General features: G+C 37.4%; 1 long non-coding RNA gene across 1 annotated transcript; it reads left to right on the top strand.

The window, feature by feature from the left end:
• Positions 1–5928: 5928 nt before the first annotated feature.
• LOC126931255 (uncharacterized) lies at positions 5929–13796 on the top strand. Its single transcript, XR_007717808.1, has 3 exons — positions 5929–5971; positions 9549–9619; positions 12686–13796. It is a non-coding gene; the product is annotated as an uncharacterized LOC126931255 (long non-coding RNA).
• Positions 13797–14889: the final 1093 nt, after the last annotated feature.

The raw sequence follows: 14889 nt of genomic DNA on the forward strand, positions 1-14889 counted from the left end.
TTTGAAAAGCTAAACAAAATGAACAAATTCTTCATTAGATTAGGGAAGAAGAGAGAAGACTCAAATTTTAAAAAATCAGAAATGAAAGAAGAGATGTTATAACTGATAACACAGAAATACAAAGGATCATAAGAAATTACTATAGGCAATTACATGCCATCAAATTGGACAAACTTGAAGAAATAGATAAATTCCTAGAAATTTGTAACATACCAAGACTGAGTCATGAAAAATTTGGAAATGCGAATAGATCAGTAATGAGTAAGGAGATTGAATCAGTAATTTAAAATCCTCCATCAAAGAAAAGCCCACAACTATATGGCTTTGCAGTTGAATTCTACCAAATATTTAAGGAAGAACTAATACCAATCCTTTTCAAACTGTTCCAAAAATTGAAGAGGAGGGACTACTTTCCAACTCATTTTATAAGGCTAGTATTACACTAATACCCCAGACAAAGACCTCACAATGAAAGAGAGAAAATTAAAGACCAATTACTCTGATGAACATAGCTGAAAAATCCTCAACAAAATATTGGCAAACCATATTCAACAGTACATTAAAAGATTCATTCACCATGACCAAGTGGGTTTTATTCCTGGGATGAAAAGTTGGTTTAACATATAGAAATCAATAAATACAATTCACCGCATTATGAGAATAAAGGAAAAAGATCACATGATTATCTCAAGTGATGAAGAAAAAGCATTTGACAAGAAAATAAATAACCCTAATTAAAAATGAGCAAAGGACTTGAGTAGACATTTTTCAAGGGAAGACACAGAAATGGCCAACAGACATATTTTTAAGTGCTCTACATCTCTAGTCATCAAAGTCAGTGTGGCTTTATTTTGCAAAATAAAATCACAATGAGATAAAACCTCAGACTGTTAGATTGACTACTATAAAGAATATGAAAGATAACAAGTGTTGGTGAGGACGTGGATAAGAGGAAGCCCTTATACCCTATTGGTGGTATTGTAAATTAATATAGCCATTTTGAAAAATAGTATGAAAGTTCCTCAAAAATCTGAAAAATAGAATTACCATACAGCCAAGCAATCTCACTACTATTCACAATAGCCAAGATATGGAAGCAACCTAAATGTCCATCAACAAATGAATGGATTAAAAATGTGCGAGATATATATATATACACACACACACATATATATACACACACACACACGAGATATATATATATATACACACACACAATGGAATACTATTCAGCCTTTTAAAAAAAAACACACAAAATTTTGTCACTTGCGACAATGTAGATGAACCTAGAGGGCATTAAGCTAAATGAAATAATCTAAACACAGAGAAACAAACACCACACATGGTGTCACTTACACAAGGAATCTAAAAAAGTTGAACTCACAGAAGTAAAGAGTAGAACAATGGTTACTAGACATGGGGGGTTGGGAGTAAATAGGGATAGGGGAGGCACTGATCAACAGGTAAGGGGGTACAGTTAAATAGAAGGAATAATTTCTGGCATTCTATTGGATAGTAAGTTGACTATAGTTATTAATAATATATTGTATGTTTCAAAATAGCTGAAAGAGAGAATGTTAGGCCGGGCGCGGTGGCTCAAGCCTGTAATCCCAGCACTTTGGGAGGCCGAGACGGGCGGATCACGAGGTCATGAGATCAAGACCATCCGGGCTAACACGGTGAAACCCCGTCTCTACTAAAAATACAAAAAATTAGCCGGGCGTGGTGGCGGGCGCCTGTAGTCCCAGCTACTCGGGAGGCTGAGGCAGGAGAATGGTGTAAACCCGGGAGGCGGAGCTTGCAGTGAGCTGAGATCCGGCCACTGTACTCCAGCCTGGGTGACAGCGCGAGACTCCATCTCAAAAAAAAAAAAAAAAAAAAAAAAGAGAGAATGTTAAATGTTCTCACCACAAAAAATGGTAAATATTTGTGTTGATGTATGTGCTAATTACTGATTTGATCATTCCACAATGTATATGTATTTTGAAATATCACATTGTGTCCCATAAATATATACAATTATTATTTGACAGTTGAAAATAAAATAAAATAGAATTTTACACTGGAAAAAACAAAGATAGGGTAGTAGATTGGATTAGGATAACAGTAAAGAGACCAAGGAATTTATTGGAAAGACTGTGTGATTGATTGACTATCGGATGAGAGAAAGAAAAGAAAGGTTACGAAATAATTCCCAAGTTTCTGATTCTAATGTTATTATTCACTGAAATAGGGAATGTTAGCGTAGGAATTTCATCATCATTTTTGTTCTGGTTGTATATTTATAACTGTGATCATCTAAATGAAATTCAATCAGATAGTAGTATTCAATATTTCAGTAGGTTCAAGAATTGCATTTTATGGGATCTACATTATATTTTCTGTTTAATTTCAACCTCAGATAATAAGATGAATTGAATTGAGTCTTGTTAGCACTTTAGATTATGGGTAATTACTAGATTAAACATACTCCTTAAAGCTTTAGGGTTCAGAAGTTTGTGCTTTTCAAAGCAAATTGCTTAAACAACTGAGGTAGTGGGAAACAAAGAGACTAGAGTCTGATAACACAAAACAAAACTCATAGCAATTTTCTGTTGTTGACTGAGGTCAGTTTAGTTGAAGCGTCCTGCAAGAAATAAAAACATATTTAAAATAAAATTTTTAAAAATGAGTATCTCAAAGTATCATAATTAATCTCTCCTATTGTTGTTTTAGACATTTTTGTACCTTTATTATAGCATTTATCACATTCTACAGAAGATTGTAATTATTGCTGTTACATCTTTGTGTCTCCTACCCAATTATAACCACTTACTGGGCAAAGACAGTGTCTTTTTTTTTTCCCCATTTGCAACTCACACACTGTTTATATCTCACTCAGTATATGTTTGCTGAATTTACTGGTCTTTTAAATTATCAATTTTAACTTCTGCTGAGGCAATTTTTTAATAGGCTGGATCCAAACCAGTTTTCCTGAGAACTAATACAAATGTGAACTTATATTTGATGAACTGGATTGTTAGGGCAAGAAAAAACCCTTTTCTTTCCTACCCATCTTAGGCTTATTGGATGGAGTCTTGTAAATTAGACTGACAAAAGACAGATTGTCAAAAGAAAAACACACTAATTTATTTACTGTAAGTTTCACATGACACAGGAGCCTTCCTAAAGAAATAAAGACCTGAAGAGACTGTTAATATTGCATGGTTTTATGCTAGGTGTGATGAAGAGTGGAGAGTCGTGGGAAAATTTGATAGCACAAAGAGATACCATAGGAGAAAGGGCTAAGTGTTGTAAAGTGGGGTCACTTAGCAAAGTCTGTTCTTTCAGATTCCTCCTGGCAACTCTCCATCTTCAGGGATCAGGATGCTTTCCTCCAGGTACAGGGAGTGCACCTCTCACATGAGGGTCTCATGACCTGCTGAAGGGGAAGCTCAGAGTGTCCTTCTTGCACCTGCTGTTTCTCAGATTCCTTCTGTTTAAAATTGTCAGTATGCCAAGGCAGTATATTTTGGGGTAGTGCTTTCTGAATCTTGTCTATCCTGAAGCATAGGAAAACTACTGACTTGCCTCTGAAGCGACATTCAAAGAATTTGCTATTTTCTTTTCTACCTTTTATTGTTTCCTATTCTTCTTATTGTTATTGTTCTGGCCCAGTTATACCCAAGGGGTGATATGATGGTTGTGTTTCACCATCTACTCCTGGTATTTGAAGAGTAACTTCTAGACAAGAAATGGTGATAGAACCGAGGTTTGCATTTTGCCAATCTTATGTAAAAGGGGAAAACAAGTAAGAACAGTACTCAATAAATCATCTCAAATGTTTCTCAGTTCCTCTCTACACATTACTCTTTCCTCCTTCCCACCTATTTAATTAGTCAGCAAATATTTATGGAGTTTTTTAGGAAGTGGGGGCACATGGATGAATAAAACAGATTAAAATCTCTGCCCTTGTGAAATTTATAATTCAGAAGAGGGAAACAGATAGTGAAAAATAAGGAGCACAGAAGAGAGAAAGGGAAGGGCTGGTTCAGGGGGCAGATACAGACACAGATATTCATGTTGGAAGCTAATAAATACTGACGGACAAAGGAAAATATTAAATAAAATAAATAGGGTAGGCCATACTGTGAAAACAAGATCCAAACGAAGTGCTGAAGGATCTGCAGGAATTAGCCCAGCAGTTGTCTCGAAGGAAGTATCCTAAGCAGAGAGAAGGCTAGCTCAAATGTCCTAAGGTAGACATACCCAATGTTCCTGAGAAACAGCTCAGAGGCCAATGTGGTTGGAGGGGAGTGAGCTAAGTGGGGCTCGTAGGACACGTGGCAGAGGAGTAAAAGAGAGATAGATCACAGAAAGCCTTGAAGTCTCTTAAAAGAATCTTTGTTTTTACTCTAAAGGGTCATTACAGCGTTCTGAGCAGAGGAGTGACACAGTCTGGCTTATGGTTTTAAAGGAGTTGCTTTAAAGACAACAACTCCTTTTGGGGACAGGCTGCTGTGTTGAGGATAGATTGGGGCGGGGCGGGGGCAGGGGGGACCTGGAATCAGGAAGACCAGCAGGAAGTTGTCATGGTGATTCAGGTGGGAGATGATGGCAAGGACCGAAATGACAGCAATGGAAGCAGTGCAAAGTGCGCAGCTACTGTTTATACCTTGAAGGTTGAGTCAACAGAATTTCCCAAGAGACTGGATGTGGGTGTGAGAGAACGCGTGAAGTAGGAGAATCACTCCACTGTGTATTGCTTAAACAAGGGGCAGGGTGGAGTGGCCACAAATTAAGATGGGGGTGCTCCCTGAATGTGGGGGCAAGTGGTCAGGAGTTCAGTTTTGAATGTACCAGGTTTGACACGTGTATTCATCATCTGAGATTGTACCTTCATACTTCTTAGTTGAGAAGGAGCTTGGAAATCACAGTAAATATGGTATTTGTCTGCCTAATCAATATAAATGTGGTATTTGTCTGCCTGATCAATATTCTTTCCTTACAAATTAAGAGGTTCATTTGTAAAAACAATTCAATGAATTGCACAGGGCTACACAGCATAACAATTGTCATGCACAGTTGTTCTTTTGAAGTACTTCAGGGCATTAAATCATAGCCAAGTTCAGAATCCTCTGGCCTGTTTAACTGAAAACCTTCCAGGTTAATAATTCCAGTCGCTGAAGAAGGGGCTTTAAAAAAAACCTCCCTTGTGCCGGTGCATGGTGGCTCACACCTGTAATCTCAGCACTTTGGGAGGCCAAGGTGGGCAGATCACTTGAGGTCAGGAGTTCGAGACCATTCTGGACAATATGGTCTCTACTAAAAATACAAACCCTGTCTCTACTAAACATGGTCTCTGCTAAAAGTAGAAACCCCATCTCTACTAAAAATACAAAAAATAGGCAGGTGTGGTAGCTCATGCCTGTAATCCCAGTTACTGGGGAGGCTGAGGCAGGAGAATCACTTTCTGAAGCCAGGAGGTGAAGGTTGCAGTAAGCCGAGATAGCACCACTCTACTCCAGCCTGGGTGACAGAGTCAGACTCTGTTTCAAAAATAATAATAATTATAATTATTTTTAAAAAAGAAAAAATTGCAAACCTCCCTTGTAATGAAGACATGCAACTAACGTTCATTAAGAGGTCACATCATTCCGGACACACTCTCTGACTTAAGGGTCACAACAGCCTTATGAGTTAGGTTCCATAACTATTTTCCCCATTTTACAAAAGAGGTAAAGAAATTATAGAGAGGTTAAGTGATTTGTTAATGAAGTAGTAAAGCTGAGATTTAAACCCAGCATTCTGAGCCTAAAGTTCTGCACTAGACCTTTACTCTTTCACGAAAGTATTCAAGCCCTATAAAAATGCTGTCAGTGCTTGGAAGGGCAATTTTGAAAGCTGGTCACTATGTCACAATTATATATGTATATGTATATGTGTATGTATATATTTGGCACTCCAGGAGGATGAAGGTGGGTTTATAGAAGTGTGTAAGAGTTAAAAACTGGGGAACGGAGATTACTAACACGCCGATTTCAAAGATGAATTTTCTAACTTAAATCTACTGAAGACTCTATCCTCTGGGGAAGGCATGTTTAAATAAAACCAAGGAAGGTTTTTTTATAGCATGAAGTGATTCCTTTAAATGAAATTAAGTATATAACATGTTGGTCTTGTTCTTTAAGAATAATTTGTTTAAAATTGTCTATAATCAAGAATTTTATAAAACGATTGTATTGATTTTATAATTGATAGACTGGCGTTTACTTTAAAATGTGCCAGTGAGTAAAGTGAGTCTTTACTGGCATTTACACACTAAGTTAAACTGAAAACCAACTTGTTTTTTTCAGCTTGCTTTGCTGTGACTAAAGAGAACTTCTAAGGAAGCCTGTGTCCATAGATTGTCATAATAGCTCGCAACCTTTACTTTCTTTAGATGTGTCAAGTAATTCTAGGGAGTAGACAGTAAATTGGCACAGCTTTCCTTTAAGTAGGACTTGTTTGCCTTCAAAGAGGGGAGACATTGCCTCCTCCAAGTAATAGAGGAACGAGAAAACCTTTAAGTATAGTCAGATGGAAAATGGCTGAAATGTTTTGTTTTAACATATGCCTTCTGGTATTTTTTATTTTCAAAATTTAAAAAAAAAATGTGTTTTTCATTTTATTTGTGGTAATTAACGCTCTTCATTTGTTTTCCTTTTGTGGTTTTTGACTTTTTCATTTGATTGAAGAGCCTTTCTTTCAAGGGATTTGTCTGCTCCCTGGTGGTCAGATAAAAAATTGCACCTTCAAGTGTTCAAACGGTTTTTTTTTTCCCCAGACAACCTTAAAAAAAAAATCTTTCAAATTGGCATTCCGAAGTGTGTTACCTCACATTTTATCAGCAGGTGGATCCTGCATTAAGTTAAATTATTGTTTCCTTAATCCAACTGAGACTCCAAATGTTCCTTTTACTATAACATGTATACAAAGAAATTTCAATATGCTTACTTTCTAGTGTACTCAGCTGTAGTCTGGAAGGCCAGTTGTTAGGGAAAAAGAAGGAGGAAAGCAAGATTAAAAATTATTCCTGGAAATGTGCGAGCAAATGTGCTGCAGTGGAAAGAACAAAGTTTTCTTCTTCCTCTTTGTTTTTTTCTCTTCACACACACACACAAACACCCTACAAGGAAAAAGATAAGTTTGCCTAGAAACCTACAAGGAAAAAGATAAGTTTGCCTAGAAACCTACTGCTTCAGTTTTCCTCTCTACTTTTCCCCTTCTGCCTTTTAATTAAGTCTCCAAGCCCATGAAAAATGTATGGACACCTGGACTGGTGTGTATATCCCAGCACTTTGTGAGGCCTAGGCAGGATGATTGCCTGGTCCAGGAGTTCAAAACAAGCCTGGGCAATATAGTGAGACGCTGTTTCTACAAAGAAAAACTTTAAAATTAGCCAGGTGTGGTAGCCCGTGCCTATATACCCAGTTACTCAGGAGGCTGTAATTGTGTGGTGAAGGATGTATTAATTAATTTGTGGTAATTATTATACAATGTATGTGTATCTCAAATTATCATGTTGTATACATGAATATATACAATTTTCATTTGTCAGTTATACCTTTAAAAAGCTGAGGAGGAAAAGGTAAGGCATTTTAATGTAATCTGTCAAGACTGTTTTCCACTATGATTGGTTTTCCTTCAAACTCCCCCTTAGAATGGCCTTGGGCATTATGACTTTGGAACAAGGAGAAGTTGTGTTGAAGATATTTCCATTTTAATTGTAATTTAGAAAAACAGTTTGAAAAATTTCAATAAAATGATAGATAAATTATAGATTCTTGATGTAGATACATGTGAAAGATATTCTTTTGCCATTTTAAAATGTATTTACTAAAGAACCAAAACTCAAATTCAGATTAATGAAATATGAAAAGAAAAACCACAAGAATAAATGATAAAATCAATAGAAATTACTCTGATAAAAAGAAGTACGTTGTAACAACCACAATGAAATCAGATCATGTCCAAAAGAATAACTCATTAAGAGGAAAATATAAGTTTGAATGGGAGTAATGAGTAGGCTCTTGGATTGACAGACAATGCAATCAAAAGGAAGAGTTGCACATACACAAAGTGGAAAAAATGTAAATATCTTGCCAATTTAACAAGAAATACTGACTGAAGAAAACACACAAACTCGTAATACATCCCAACTACAGTGAGGACATCAATAACAAAGTGTTTAAAAAAATCATCATTTCCAAGAGAATTCACATTAAATTGATAATATTGTGCAAAATTGCCCTCAGAACCTATGACTCATATGAACAGAACTTAATATGCCAGGCACGGTGGCTCATACCTGTAATCCCAGCACTTTGGGATGCCAAGGCAGGCAGATCCTTTGAGCCCAGTAGTTCGAGACCAGCCTGGACAACATGGTGAAACTCTGTTTCTACAAAAAATACAAAAATTAGTGGGGCATTGTGGTGCATGCCTGTAGTCCCAGCTACTTGGGGTGAGGGCCTGAGGTGCGAGCAACGCTTGAGCTTGGGAGGTCAAGGCTGCACTGAGCTGTTATCATGCCACTGCACTCCAGCCGGGCAACAGAGCAGGACTCTGTCTCAAAAACAAACAAAAATCTTGGCAGAGAGTTTCCCAAATTAACCACAATCCTAAAAATTTAATTTGATACCCCAAACAATAAGTAATGAAATTATAATAAATTTTTCTAAACTACCAAATTAAAAAAAATTTTGATCAGTCTAGAGGAAAGACTGAATTATCTTTCTGTTCTCTCTATGGAAAATATTATAAAATCAATGTCATATCAAGAGGCAATTCAGAGTATACAGCAAAAATACACATGTTAGAAAAAAGTATTATGGCATTTTTAAGGTCGTTAATAAGTGCCATTGTGCAGTATTTCTGGATTTTTTTATTTGTCAACTTCTGAAAATTTCGAATTTCTTGTGATTTCTCTTCTCATTCTAAATAAATACATTTACATCTTCATAATTTTTCTTAAAAAACTTATTTTCTGCCTCTCTCCAAATAAGCTTCATGCCCCCAAAACCAAAATCTATTCCTATACACACCTCCACTGTAACTCTTAGCAATTGTGAGTCCCTTCTCAATACTTACAAAGCGTGGTCACAGATATACACATTCACACACACACTGTCAGTTGCGATTCAATCTCATCTAAGAATAAAGTCTGTGTAATGGCTTTGCATTTGATTAACTAAAAGGCCACTCTCTTAACATTCCATCTCCAGGGCGAATCAATGTCTGTATCTCTAATGTAAGAGACCTGCTTACAGCTTTTAAACTTGCTACTCTTCAAGTCTTTACCACAACCATCCTGGAAAGGGGGAAAACAAAAAAACAAAAAAACAACAAAATCTAAACAACCTAATAGCCTCAGTTTCATCTAAGACCCCTCTTCTCAGTTTTCATTCAATTTACAGTGCTTTCTGGGCTGCACTGAAATGAGATGTTAGTATTTCTCAAGATGTAAGTATTGCTTGTTAAAAATAATAATAATTATAATCATCATCATCATCATCATCATCATCCAGGTGCTGTTAGTACCAGGGACACTGGACAAGAAAGATAAGCAAGCCACTGCTCTCTGATTTCTACATAGCAGGTTTGTATTTTGTGACAAAGGTAGCCTGTATTATTTTCTGTGCCCAGAAATTTCTAATGGGAATATGTATGATAATGACATCTTTCATACTGTGATGTTGAAACTATCTCCACGGAGTTGACAAGAATTGCATGTCGAGTTCTGGACAGAAATATAATTAAGCATTAATCAGGCTGCACTCTGGCCCACTTCCTTGTTGTTAAAAGTCATGTAACACTATATACTGGCCATTTGCATGCTCATTGTTCCATAGATAGAATTTCTGACATTAGGGTCACTGGCTGTTTAAGAATTGATTTGCATGCCCACTGTTCCCATAGGGAGGATGTCTGACATGAGGGTCATAGACTGTTTAAGAAATAATTTGCATCCCCATTGTTCCTACAGACAGGATCTCTGTCATTAGAGTCATAAGGCTTTTGTTTAAGACTTTTGTTAAATTTTGTAAAATTTCTCATTTCTTGTGATTTCTATTCTTATTCTAAATAATTTATATCTTTGCAATCTTTGCAGACTTTACTTCTGCTTCACTCAAGATTATTTTTCAGATCCCAAATTCCAGCAACCAGTTTGAAGACCCCCACAGAAGAATGAGATCAGCAGAATACACCTCATTCATCCCCCTATCCCATGACTTCACTGTGCACTCTGGCACCAATCAACAATCTCCACACTTCAGTTCACTCCAAAACCCTTAAAAATGTTATCCTCAAATTCTTCAGGGAGATGGATTTGAAGCTCCCTACCATCTCCTTGTTCAGTGACCCTGCAATTAAATCTCTTTCTCTGCTGTAATTCAGTGTCTTGGTGTATTGACCTGCTGTATGCATCAGGCAATGAGCCTATTACAGCTAGAGTAGTCTATCCAATATGAAATAGGAAATAAAATTCTGTTAATGCCATATTGAATATTATCCCGGCCTTAAAAGTATATTTGAAATGAGAATTGTAAATCCAAAAGCTTGTTTAAGTACAATAGGCAAATTTTATTGGAACCTATAAATATGACGGACCTCTATTTATTGGCCTGTCCAGTTTCTTTAGAAGGTTGGAAAAAGTAAACCTTTCCCTTAGAGTTTTGTATGCTCCTCTCGGTCCTGAATTAGGTATTTATCTAAATAGTATAGAATTCGTGTTTGTAATTCAGGAGGTAAAGAAGAGTATTAAGGGGACTTGGTTTAGTTTTAGACCTAGGAAATACTACTGCAAGCACTTCGATGTGCTAGATGTCCTGCAGTTGGTGGCTTGTGTTGATACTGGCAATGAACCATATTATTGACTAGTTTTTCTTTGTACAGGCAATGAGAAGGATTAGCATATTGGCTTAATCAATTTTTAATGAAGGAGATATATACTAATGACCAAATATTTGATACTGCTGTTGCAGAAGACCAAAATTTAAATTTTTGAAAGGACAGCATTGTTAGGAGAACTACTTTGAGAATTGGATTTTCTGTGTAATCCTTTGTTCCCATCTTCTAATTGTCCCCTGACTTTCTTCTTTAGTCTAGGATATGGATGAATAATTAAACGAAGAAATATTTCAGATTCTTGTGTGTATGGATTTTATACATAGCATTCAAGCACTGCTGATTTATCATGAATCGATTGTATTTTACTTGTGAGCTCAGTCTTTGATCATTTGCTCTTTTGGCTAACTAGCAAGATTAAGTGATTTGTCCTAAATCATGCTCTAAGAATTAAGACTTCATTAATAATGCACTAAGAATTATATACATGCTACAGAAAGCAATCTTAGAGATTCTGTATTTGTCAAGACTCCTGACTGCATGTGACTTAACATGAATCAGTTTATTGGCCCCCTAATGACTACACTGTGGGAATGGTAGAGTGGAGAGATATAGAGATTCTCTTTCTCCACATAAACCAAAGAAATGTAGAATTTAAGACTTTGTGTTTCTAACACTGTAGGAGAGAACTGTTCATTCAGAGCTCTTAATATTTTAGAAACTAGAGATTAATTTAGTAAAAATGACTAGGTCATCAATGTCCTATTTGTTTGAATTGTAAAAAGATGCCTCCAGGCAGAAGGATTGAAAAAAAAAAAAAAAAAAAAAAAACGCTCTCTAGGCAGATGAATTACGAAAGACAAAAGGCATCTCTTTGGGTAAATAAACAATGAAAATCTAAAAAACAAAGCACTCTTTAACAGGCCGGGCGCGGTGGCTCAAGCCTGTAATCCCAGCACTTTGGGAGGCCGAGACGGGAGGATCATGAGGTCAGGAGATCGAGACCATCCTGGATAACCCAGTGAAACCCCGTCTCTACTAAAAAATACAAAAAAAAATTAGCCGGGCGAGGTGGCGGGCGCCTGTAGTCCCAGCTACGCGGGAGGCTGAGGCAGGAGAATGGCGTGAACCCGGGAGGCGGAGCTTGCAGTGAGCTGAGATCCGGCCACTGTACTCCAGCCTGGGCGACAGAGCCAGACTCGGTCTCAAAAAAAAAACAAAAAAAAAACCAAAAAAAACAATAAACAACCCAAGTCTAACAAACCAGCCTCCCGTTTACCCTCTTGGCTGGATTTGTGAAAAAAGTACGATCTGCAAAATCATACAATTGATTTTAGAGAGTTCATTGGATTTTTCTGATTCTTGAATAAAGTATTACACTGAACGCTTTTTTTGGTGTTGGAGGGTAGTATCTGCCAGGTTCACAATGAAGTCATTAATTTTATTATTACATCTCTCGCACCACCACTTCCCACCTTGGCAACTATAGTGTACCACGTGACCACAAATTCTTGGTCACCGTGGATTGGACACCGGACCTAAGTTGGGCCAATCAGAATTACTTCCAGGCAATTTGCGATTGTCACTGAAAGAAACTGTAATCCTCCTTAGAGGTGCCGCAGTGTGGGCGGCTTCCATGCACAACATGCAACATTTAAAAACCCAGTATAGGCAAAGAAAGAATGAAGCAGACAGAGGGAAGGGTGGAGAGGAGCTACATAGGGCGGAGATGACCCTCTGCTCTTCTGAAGGCCTTTGGGGTCTGATACATACTCCTGTGTCCCAGTTATAAATTCTTCTTTTCTTCTTTGCCTAGGTTAAAATGTTGCATTTATAATTCCCATTTCAGAAAGACTGAAAGCCAGAGTTTATTCTATTAGATTCCAAGATATCAAGGAAGAGGAAAAGGGAAGAGTCCCAGGCACTATTAAACCACAGCTACAGTCACTGCCATTTGAAACTTCCCACCAAACAACTTCACTATTCTGATTTACTTTCAACTCCCAGGGTGAGTTAGTATTAGGCGGAAGTACCTATCATCCATGATAATCCACCAGCCCTGGGGATTTAGAAGGGAAAGGATGGAGGTCTCTGTGCTTGAGGCTTGGCTGATAGCTGAGCAGGGCTCCAGCTCACCTTCATCTCACTCCTGTGGATACCTGCACTAGGGGCCTGAGCATTCTTGCAGATCTCTGCAGAGGAGGCTGCCCTTAGGTGTTATTAAGGTGTGAAAGCAGCAAGAAAGAGCAGAATTAAACTGCTTTTCTCTAATGTATCCTTTTACAGCCCAGTGTGTTTTGCCCTAGGCTAGCCTTTTCTTCTCCTTTCACCCTCCACATGCCAGTCCAAGACAGCCTTTCTTCTCACAGGAATTACTGTGTTATTATTTCTTAAATTTTTTTTTTCTTTTCGATGGCTTTTCTAGAGGAAACCTAACAGTGTGGGTTTATCAACCATTTTGGCAAGACTCTGAAGTCTACTGAACAGATTTTTAAATAAAAATTATGAACAAAGAAAGTCTAGTAAATTTACTAATAGAAAAACTGACTATGCCTTGTAGGAATTTTTGTGTGTGTGTGACATTCCATTGTGTACCTGCCAGAGAAGAAAACAAGTGGGACCTGTTACTCAAGTTGTTCAATTTTAAAGCAGGTCCGTTGTTATGATTGGACTTTATTCACATACAAGCACTTGCACAAGGATGACATAAAGTGAGGATATAGTAGAGTGATTACATGTAATGGGTGTACTGAAGAGTCTCTACACCTTGGGGTATAAACAATGTTTTGGGGTTTTTTTTGTTTGTTTTTCTCCCATCATTTTCAGCAGTGTTTTCTTGCATTTCTCCTTGCAAGCCTTTTAAACAATATCATCTACAATTTTCTGGTTGCTTATGATTATCAAAATTAAAACCAGTTCCATTTTTTAACACTGCAACATTTTTATATTTGATCTAAAGTTCTTCTTACCCCAAACATACTTAGTCCGTCCTGCTCAGTGTTGCCCATAGAATGTTTTTGGTCTATGAATGATTTGCTAGTGGTCAGAGGCAAATTAAGTATTTAGATATACTTATATTAATTTGACTTTTATGTAACATCCAATCCCATATAAGCACCTTCTTAAACTCCGATGCCCTATCACATGGACCCAGTGGTACTGCTGAAGCTCTCTTCCATACATCCTGATAATCACAGGAAATCGGGATGTAGTGGAGATTTTTTTCCCATCATCTTCCCAAGCACCACATTTCCTTCAAGCTCTGTTGGTACAGAACCTGCAGAAGTCTTCCCTAACTTAGTGTCTTGCTCATGTGTGCCCCCACACCTTGAAGGGCAGATCTCAAAGCTCTCTGAAAAGCCCTCATGACATTCAGCTACAGAAACAATAGCACCTTTGAAGAACTCAAGATTACTGCCGCTCAGCTTCATCTACCTGGGGAGTCAGTTTCCAGAGATGTTTCCTTATAGTCACCTCTTGTCCTGGTTTATTTTTGTTGCTATAAGTGAGTGAATACCTGCTACATCTGGTGAGGGCCTTATTGCTGATGGGGACTCCCTTTAGAGTCTCCGGGCCTTCAATGTAGGGCATCATATGGTGATGAGCATATGAGGGAGAAGCAAAGTGGCTTTGATAATAGACTCAACTACATGACAAACCATTAATCCATTGACCCACTCATTTATTAATTAATGAATGGATTAACCCATTTGCAAAAGCAGAGTCCACGACCCAATCATCTCTTAAAGGCCTTGCCTCTTAATACTGTTACATTAGGGATTAAGTTTCAACATGAGTTTTGGAGGAGACAAATATTCAAACCATAGCACCCCTACATTTAAAAATCACATAAATTTTTTTTTCTTTTTTTTTCCGTAGTTTTATGAGGTACATGAGAAATTTGTTACGTGTAGCTAATGAATACCAATCAAGTCAGGGTATTCAGGGTGCCCATCACCTGAGTACAATACATTTTTGCTTAGTATGATCATTCTACTGTGCTATCACACATTGAATTTA

The sequence above is a fragment of the Macaca thibetana genome, chromosome 11, assembly GCF_024542745.1.
Source record: "Macaca thibetana thibetana isolate TM-01 chromosome 11, ASM2454274v1, whole genome shotgun sequence".
NCBI lineage: Eukaryota > Metazoa > Chordata > Mammalia > Primates > Cercopithecidae > Macaca > Macaca thibetana.